Source organism: Gossypium raimondii, chromosome 10 (genome assembly GCF_025698545.1).
Source record: "Gossypium raimondii isolate GPD5lz chromosome 10, ASM2569854v1, whole genome shotgun sequence".
In the NCBI taxonomy this organism is placed as follows: domain Eukaryota; kingdom Viridiplantae; phylum Streptophyta; class Magnoliopsida; order Malvales; family Malvaceae; genus Gossypium; species Gossypium raimondii.
In genome coordinates, this window is record NC_068574.1 from 9,371,383 (window position 1) to 9,381,785 (window position 10,403).

At 32.6% G+C, this 10,403-nt stretch overlaps 1 long non-coding RNA gene across 1 annotated transcript; it reads right to left on the minus strand.

The window, feature by feature from the left end:
* Positions 1 to 5,100: 5,100 nt before the first annotated feature.
* On the minus strand, positions 5,101 to 9,555 carry LOC105778555 (uncharacterized). The gene is made up of 4 exons (XR_008190259.1): positions 9,435 to 9,555; positions 7,342 to 7,473; positions 5,360 to 5,418; positions 5,101 to 5,241 (listed from the first exon to the last, which is right to left on the minus strand). It is a non-coding gene; the product is annotated as an uncharacterized LOC105778555 (long non-coding RNA).
* Between the last annotated feature and the right edge of the window lie 848 nt (positions 9,556 to 10,403).

Genomic DNA, 10,403 nt, shown 5'->3' on the forward strand with positions numbered 1-10,403 from the left:
GTCCAACATTCAACATGTAAAGATCGAATGCGCATAGACTCCTACCAATGTTGTCGAATTAAAAGAAGAGATGTGTAATATTGTGAGCACGTTGAATAAGATGCGGAGGAAAATGGGCATGGGTATCCTAAGTAATACTGAGAAAAGTCCCCAAATGGATGCAAAAGAACATGTAAATACAATTGCACTTCGTTCGAGTAAAAGTTTAGTAAACTCAGAAAAGCTCACCAATAAGGTGGAAGATGAAGTTGACCCAAAAGACCAAAACCATTATTAGCCGAAAATGGGAGTACACACGGAAGAAATATCCAAACTGGTAGCTGAACCTAAAAATACTCCATGCTCAGAACTAGTGCCAAAGAACATACAGTTTCTATCGACGTTGGAGGACAAGCAATGAAGGAATAAGGAGGGATTCATAAGTTTACTAAATTTATTCAAATTCCTTAACGTAAATTTTCCACTACTAGATATTATTGATAAGATACCAAAGTGTGTTAAATACCTAAAACAAATTATGTCTAAGCATAAAAAGCTAAAGAAATGCGAGCAAATAAAAATTGAAGCTTCTTATAATGCTATAATTGCTCGAAAATTACCAACGAAGCTAAACGATTCAGTAATTTTTACAATTCTCGTAGAGATAGGGAACAAACATTTTAGCAAGGCCCTTTGTGACTTAGGGATCAGTATAACATATATGCTCTTATCCACATACCTAACTTGGATCGGGGGAGCTAAAAAATACACCAATTACACTACAATTAGCAAATAGGTCTCTCGTAAATCCCAAAGGTGTACTTGAAGACATATTGGTTAAAGTTACTAGTTTTATAATCCGCGTCGATGTTTTTTTTCCTAGATTGACCATTGATTTTGAAAAGAATGTGTTAATAATGAAGATCGATGGTGAAATAGAAGTATTCAAATGTGGCCATGATTCCCAAAATGTAAAATATGAAAATAAACTAGGGGATGATTGTTTTGTAATTTCTTTTAGAAACCTAAAAACCTTGGTCAAAGGTACGGTTATAATTTGATGTGTGTAGGTACAAAAGGGTCGCGAGAATGTGACAAGTGGAACGATACAGGAAAGAAAGTTGATTGTTGGATGGACCAAGACGATTGCCAAAAGAGAAAAATAACGATGCATGGAACACAAAGGCTACCAGATGAGTCATGTAACCACATTTAATTTCGTCAATAAACTGAAATTTTTTTTTGTAATTTTTTTACATTTGAACTTCAGCTTTTTATTTTAATTAGGTTAGAAAGTTTTAATTAGAGTAGGATAAAGTCTTTAGGTAGTTAGAGGGAACATGTTAGGGACATATTGAGAAATTAAGAGTAAAATAGAGGGACTGACACACCCCAAAACTCGAAAATGGATAAAATATGGGTAGTGTCGTAATAGCCCATTTTCAATTATATCGAAAATAGTGGTTTTGGGACCACAATTCTGATGAGAAAGTTATTATTTTATTATTATTTTAAGGTCTATGGGATTATAGTAAGGTCGTATTAAAATTTTGTTAAGAAATTCGATGTTTGCATGATTAATTAAGTAAAAGAACTAAATTGTAAAAAGTGAAAAAGTTGAATTCTATTAGCTAAAGGGATCTAATGGCTATGAAATCTTAAACTAAAGGACTTGAATGGTAAATAAACCATTTGATGAGATAGTGGATGTGCATGGCATGGTATTAATGAAATTTTGATAATAATTAAAGGTTAAAAAGGTAAATATGTAATTAAAAGCTAAATTAAATAAAACTAAATTGGCTTCATCTTCTCCCATCTTCTTCCACTAAAAATTGAAATCAAGAATAGCCATTTTAGAGTTATTTGGTTCGGCCACTTTAATTGCTTGCATATTAAGATAAACTACGTTTGGACTTAGATCGAGGAAAAGCTAAAGCTTTAAACTAGTTCGATTAATCTACTACCCCCTAATTATCGAGGTAAGTTCGTATGAACGATAATTGTGTTAATTTTATTTAAATTGAATGTTTACTATGGCATGTTTAATGTAAAAGGATTGATATATAAATGTGACAATACGATGATGAATTGACGAATATTGAGTCCCAGTTGAACCTTAGAAATTCTTAGGATACAAATGACATGTCATTAGGGATTTCATGTTTTGGGTGTTGGTCTTAAATGTCCTACCTATGGCTAAGGTCCTGCATTTGTTGCGGGTACTCCACAGCTCGTGTGAGCAGCATCGTGTAGCTATATTCTGACCCACAGCTCGTGTGAGCAGGCCCATTTCATAGCTCATGTGAGCAATGATGTAAAGGAAAGGTTACTGTATTATGTAAAGTCACACGAACACTTCGTGTGAGCCTCCCAAGTATCCAATGCAATTCTAAGTGGTTCAAAGGGCAAGAAAAGGATAAATGAATGGTAAGTACGTAAATGCAATGAATTAGGACATTATGGTAACATTGATGGTACAAAATGCTATGTTTATACATGATAAACTACATTATTTATGGTTGATCTCATATATATGTGAACAACTGTACTAACTTGTGAATTTAATGATGTTTTATAGGCTTGTGCCAAGCTTATTATTATGTTGGTTGAATTTGTACTTATGTTTATATTATGCAAATGAAATGGTAAGTTGAGTTTTGGTTTATACGAGCTTACTAAGCATTCATTGCTTACGTAGTTGTTTCCCTTTATTTAATGATTATCGAAAGCTCAATTTGGTTGGAAGCTCGTTGGAGACGTATCACACTATCCAACAAACAATTCGGTAGTTTTTTTAACATTTTGGCCAAGGTTTATAATGGCAAGTATAGGATGTTTTGTAATGGTAATTTGGTATGTTTGAGTATTGAAGTTTATGTTTGGATTGATGCATTAATATGCCTTGGAGATTGTGTCATTTTGGTTCCTTATAAGTGGTTGTATTAAGGCTCCTTTTGGTATGTTTGTGATGCATGTGAATAGTCATTTTTTATTACATATTGTGCCAAAACAAACTAGGTTTGCATGTTAGTTAAATGGCTATATTGACAAGTTTAGGTATTTAATGTTTGGTTGCTAATTGTGGTGCCTTTGAATGGCATAATTGTTGGTTGAAATAGGATCTTGAAATGGAATTTTGATGTGTGTTTAGGTGATGCTTAGGTCCCTTTAATGTGTGCATGAATGGCTTGAGAAGTTCAGTATGATACGGTATTGAAATGTTGGGTTCTAGGTGAATTCTGGGTCCACATGACCTGAGACACGTGCGTGTGACGCACATGGCCTAGCAACACAGTTGTGTGTCATCTAAGAGTTCTTTTGTATGAAATTCAGTGAGTTACACGGCCTAACAGACGGCCTAACACATGGGCGTGTGGGGTAATTTTGAGAGTTACACAGCCTAGCACACAAGCGTGTGACACTGCTGTGTGACCCTATTCAGAGAGTTACACGAATGAGGACACGGGCTGGGACACGACCATGTGTCCCTTGTTTGAAAGTTACACGGCTTGAGAGGTTTCACACAGCCGTGTGACCCCTATTTTTAATTTTTTTATTTTTTCCTAAACTTCCTGATTTGTTTCAAATTAGTCCCGAATTGTTCCCAACCTATTACTAGAGCCTCGAGGGCTCGATTTAGGGACGAAATGTATGTGATTGAATGGTTAATGATATATATTTAAGTTATTGAATAATAAAATGTTGCATGGTTTTTGACTGATCAGTAATACTCTGTAACCCTAATTCAGCGACGGATACGAGTTAGGGTTGTTACATTTAGTGGTATCAAAGCCAAGTTTAGTCGGTTCTCGGACTGAACGTAGCATGTACGGAGTCTAGAAATACATGCCATTATATAACCTATGATAGTGTAATAACTCTAGACCCAAATTGAACTATTTTTTCATATGGATAAAATGTCATCCAACCGAGCCAATTCTGATGAGGCTGACAGTAAAGCGCAAGCCTCCGTTCACGGAGCAACTTCTAATGGTAGTAGGCCTGTAACCGAGGGCCGAGAAGGTGAGGTTAAAGAAGCCTTCTTCCATATGATGTCTGAATGGTTTACAGAGATCGTGAAAACGAACCCGTTGGTTCTAGAGGCATTCAATCGATTAACAGACCCAAAATACCATTAACCGAATTAACCCACCCTTTAAAACTTTTAACCATTAACGAATAGAAATTTTTTCAAAAAAATTTAACCGAACTGAAACATTTTCGGTTAATTCGGTCAGTTAATTGAATTAACCAAAAATTATATGTTTTTTTTATTTTTGGTTAAAATAAGTATAAAAATTAACCAAATTACAGATAGATGATGTTGGAAACACTATTGTCACAACATCTATCCTTGAAGTAAGGAATCTAGTTCTTCTAAGGGTATGATGCTTGGATTTCATCATGAATTTCTTAGTCTTTTTCCTTATTTTATTTCTCAATCTTCAGCTATGATTAAAATTTTTGGTAATCATGTTGATTCCTTTTCCTTGCAGGAGAACTCTATCATTAGTTCTCAAGGTCTGCTACAGTTAACTGGCCATGGTGATGCAATTAAAGGCCAGCGACTTTCCTTGTCTCTATTTTATAACATAACAATAAGACATTACTAACATGAATTACTATTTTTCTGTTGCTTAAACTTATTAAAGGTGTGAGATAATTAAGAGGGCTCCAATTTGTGGTTATATTTTACCGTTAGAGGTATTTATTTTGACAACACAGTAATTTGTGTATAAGTGCTCCTCAAGTATGCTTGTTTGTGTGTCTCTCTCTATATATGTATATCTGTGTAAGTTCTTCACATATGGCTTGAGTAATACTATGGTATTGTAAGTTTATGCTATGCATGGGTGATAAAATGGTATGTCAAATAGCTAAGCTTCTCTATAATAATTGAGATTCTTTGAAGGAAGCCTATCTTGATACATGTTCTCTTATACATCCCAGTCTTTCAGTTCTCATACCTTAAAAGCATATAATAAGATGAAATTCTACTGGAATCACCTATAAAACATTTTCCTCCTTGTTTCATAACTTTAACTTGTATAATGGAAATATAATGGTTTTGAGAATCTATATCTCGATCGATATTCTGCTAAAATCTATTGCGTCTATTAACTGAATTAAAGATTGAATCACTACATAATTAAAAACATTACATTATTCTTAAAATTAACACATAATTGAAATGTAAGTCTTTAATATTCTCCATTTGTATCATTTCTTCTCTCCAAAAGATCTCCATTTGCATTATACCTACAAAAAAACATGTGCAAAAAACGAGCATATAATAGAAATATACGCATTTAAAAAATCAAATAATATAAACAAATGAATAGATTGTAAGTTAACAAGAATAAGATAGTAAGCATACCCTTCAACTTACGAAAGCTCATGAATTTAAGGTAGGCTCTGATGCATTCCCAGAAAATTCTAAACATTGAATCAATTAAGTGAGTGATATGGTAAAAAATTTGAAACTATTAAAATAAAATAATAAATATACTATTTTCAATCTTGTCAAGCTCTTGGATTTGTTCTTCAATCTTTTTTATGTGTTCTTGTGATGATGATTTTCAAATCCAATCTTAAGTACACACAAGAGCTTGTACAATTTTAGGAGTTAAAGAACTCCTATATTGATCAAGCACACGTCCCGTGGTGCTAAATATAGAATCTGAAGCAACCGTAAAAACCAGTATAGCTAACACATCTCTGGCCATTTTTGAAAGAGTGGGAAATCTAGGGTTGTTCACTTTCCACCACAATAAATATCAAAGTCTTCAACAAAATCCTCATTAGCCTTAGCTAGATATTTATCCAACTCAGATGTTTTATCCTCACCACCGTTTTCCAAGTCACAATTTTTATACAAAGCTTGATATTTATCCAACTTAGATGTTTTATCCTCACCACCATTTTCCAACTCACACTTTTTATACAAAGCTTGCATTCACCTTTTCATTTTTTGTTGTGGTTCACCGAGAGAAACATTTGTTGGCACACTTGATTGGCTACAAGTACTATGAAGTGGAGGCTTATACTCATCAAACAATTCATACAAAGATTCCTTCAATTTTTGCATCATTTCACAAGCTTTTTCAGAACTAGACATTTCACTAAGTGCAAATTCAAGATACTTTAGTTTTTGTCTAGGATCTAAAACACAAGCAACAAACATAAGCAAATTCATCTTATCAATATCACCCCAATACTTATCATACTTCTCTTTCATTTTGATGGCCATAACATTGAAATCAACATTACAATTTAATTGAGCATCTCGTAAAAGAATATCAATTTCAGAAAGCTCGTCAAAAAAATTATTGGACGTGACATATGAAGTGTCAAATATATGCAAAGTGACTTCATAAAAGTGTTCCAAGAAATCCCTCAAGTTTCTAACATTAGCCCAATCATCCACATTAGGCCAACCCTCTCCCCTTTCAAGTTCAGCCCTAAAGTTTGTATCTTGCTCCTCAAACCTCTCAAAAGCTCTCTCAAAGTTCTGAGTAGTGTTTAACATTAAGTAGGTCGAGTTCCACCTAGTACAAACATCAAGACACAACATATTCTTGCACTCTATCTTTTCCACCACAACACACTCCTTAAACTTTTATAATCAAGCTAGATATTGTCTCACATATCTAACAGCCCTCCTAACACGTTCAACAGATTTATTCATTTCCTTTAAGCCTTCAACAACAATCAAATTCACAAACATTTCTCAATCACCATCCCAATGGACTCACCCTTATGACTAGAAATTGGACAAAAGTTTAAAACATTTTTATTCAATTTTCAATCATTATCAATAAAGTGAACAATGATACATAAATAATTAACTATTTGCAAAGAAGTCCATGTGTCAGTAGTTAAGCAAACTCTAGAACAAGAACTTCTCGAAAGTTGTTTTATCTTGACCCTTTCATCTAAATACAATTGATAAACATCCCTATTCATAGTAGTTCGTGAAGGAATATGAAACCTAGGACATGCCACAAACATAAATTTCTTAAAGCAATCACTTTCAACGAACTCGAAAGGTAATTCATCAATCACAATCATTTGTGCTAATCCTTTCCTACATGCTTCTTGATCAAATCTCCAAGTTGAAAGATGTCCTTCCCCCCCTTCAACTCCCTTTCTAGGTAAAACTAATTGTCCTTGACTAGTGTCAACAACATTACTAGGATTTTTATTACATGAACCAATATGTTATTTCAATGTTATTTCAACGACCCCGTACCATTTATTTTCATATCACAACAAAATTCCTTTTGACAATAATTGCATTTAGCCTTACTTGGACCCTCACTATTAATATTCTTAGTGAAGTGAGACCAAACTTCTAACCTTTGAGGAGTGGCTTTTCTTTTCCCAGTAGTCCCCTTTGTTTGGCTTGAAGCTCCAACTCCCAAATTTTCAGAATCTATCAAAGTAGGAGGTGTAACACTATCCTCAATAGATGTTGGTTCGGTGGACATTCTGCAAGAAGAGAATTATATAGTAAATTAAAATACATTTATAATATTAAACATATTTTCGTGTTGAGTTTTAGAGAAATAAATTACTATTTGTTTTTTGATGTTGAGTTCAACATATACTATTACATTTTTTTTAAATAAACATAGAGGATCCCTTAATTCTACCAAAGAATAATAAATCTGGGGTTTTTAGTCACTGTACTTCTTTTATCCATGTCTAATAACTTCTTGTTGACTGGTTCATCGTTCGCACAAGTCGATCAACTAGACAAACTTTAAAAGTTGGACTTAAAAATAAATAAATCATGGTGTAGAATCATAAACTAAATTAATATACTTGATAATAAGAAAAAATAATGTGGAATAATAATACTAATAATACCTAATGATAAGCAATACTAAATTAAACTCTAATAGAAGAGAAAGGGTTAGAGGAGGAGGAATTTTCTCCATGGTTGTTTATTATGAGTATTATAAGATTTGATAAAAGAATTACTAAGACAAAATCTTATTTTCTTTTCTTTTTATTACTAATACTATTTCTCTTTGAAGATTTTACATGCAATAAGATAATCTAATTTTTATTTATAATATTAATTAAAATAAATTTAATATAGTTTAGTTGTTACAAACACGTGCATGTAAAAAATAAGTTTACCCGCTTATATTATTTTTGAAAAATATTAATTTTAATTTAATAATACTTCTATTTATTCATTTATTAAAATTTTATATATAAGCAACATATTATTTTTAAATATTTATATTATAATATTTTTAGTAGGTTAAAATATGTCATTTGTTCTTGTACTTTAAGAAATTAAAAATCACTCTTATTTTTTATTTAAAAGTTTTAATCTAATCATTATTATCATTGATAATTTTAATACTTTAAGAGATTAAAATCACTCCTCTTAAGTTTTTAAATTTAAAATCACTCACTCTTAAAGTTTTTAATTTAAGATTTTTAAAATTTTAATCTAATCTGATTGATAATTTATATTAAAATTGGTCAATTTAACAGGCATTCATATAAATTTGATTGAAGATCAATTTCAGACTTAATTTCTAAGTTTCTAAGTTTTTAAGTAAAGGGACTAAAAGTATATTTTAAACTAAGTAAAAGAAATTAAATACCAAATACGTATAAGTTACAAAGTTTAGAAAAGCTTAAGGTTAAAATTTTAAGTACCAAATAAATCTAAATAATTTAACCAACAAATAATTACAACCAATTTTATAAAATAGACAAATCTAACACCAATTGTCGGGCCTACTGATATTGAAGTGTTGGCAACACATGAAATATTACCCTGGCTTGTACTAATATGACTCTCTCCTTGTAAAAGGAACTCATTTTTCAATGTATTTAGAGTTCCTTTTGGAAGAGATCAGATCACATCCTCGTGTCCAAATCCATATATGCATATATAAGCAGGTATTAAAAAAAACCAAAAACAAGAATTCGAACACCGTCAACATAAATCTATAGCACTGTAAATTCCATAGGTCTGCACTGTATTCCAAGAGGTTAACACATGATACAAAGACATGTTATTCGTGTATGTTCCCCGAACATACTTACAAACATAGGCTCTACAACAGGAGTAAAGATGAGCACATGATACAAGGTTCAAACTATTTTTATAGTCATATCATCATATTAAGATTCAAACTCTTTTAACAGTTTTACCATACCGTTAGCTTTCAAGAGTGGTCTTGCTAATAAAAAAAAAAAAACAAATCAAGCACTCTCATAAACCAGTAGTTCCCAAACCCATCAGTCTTCTCTTCCATCCATTTACTATTTTTTCTTCTCCCCTAATCCTATCTCATTTTCTACTATCAATTCGGTTCCTCCTTCTCCGTCCCCATAATCCACCATCAACAACCATAAACTTGAAACTTGAAAATAGATCTACAAACTTGAAAACAACTACAAGCATGAGAGGAAAAACCTACCTCAACTCGTCAGTGATGGTGACCTAGTAGACGCCGGACGGTTCACGAAGGTGGCTGTCAGTCCAATGACAATAGAAAGATTTTGGGAGATTTCAATTAGGGATTTTGAAGGTTAGGGTCGTAGTCAGGGATTTTTTTTTATTTCTATCGTGTGTTACTGTTTTAGTTTTAGACTTTTACTTTTAGTTTTAGTTTTTTATCTTTATTTATTATATTATTTGTAACTTTTATGATTGGGTTGGGTTGGGTTGGGTACTTGGGTTTATATATATTAGACTGGGTTTATGTTGGATTGGGTTTGGGTGAATAGTGGCAATTTATATATTATAATTTTATTTATTATGTTTTTTAGTTAACCGACGGGTTTAGAACCGAATTAACCGTTAACCGAAAACTCAAAAAATTATTAACCGACCCCCGACCGAATTAATTCTATTAATCGAGCGATTAACCGAATTCGATTGGTTAATCGAATTTTTCAGTTTTACCCGAATTTTTCACAACCCGAGTTGGCTCAACAACCTCCACCCCAACCAGTACCCCAACTTATCCCCGTAGTTCCTCAGGCTTTGGAGAAAATACGTGCAAGCAAGCCTTCAGTTGATAAAATTCAAAAGTATGGGGCCGAAGAATTTCACGGTTAATCCGAAGATGATCTATAAATAGCCGAGTTCTGGTTGGAAAACACAATTAGAGTTTTTGATGAATTATCTTGTACACCGATTGAATGCTTAAAGTGTATCATTTCTTTGTAGAAAAACTCAGTTTATTAGTGGTGGAACACCTTGATTACGGTAGTACCGAATGACCGTGTGAATTGGGAATTCTTCTGGACAGAGTTTAGAAAGAAATATGTAAGTCAGAGGTTCCTCGACAACAAACGCAAAGAATTTTTAGAGTTGAAATAGGGTCGTATGATTGTGGCTGAATACGAACAAGAGTTTGTGTGACTTAGCAAGTATGCTCGGA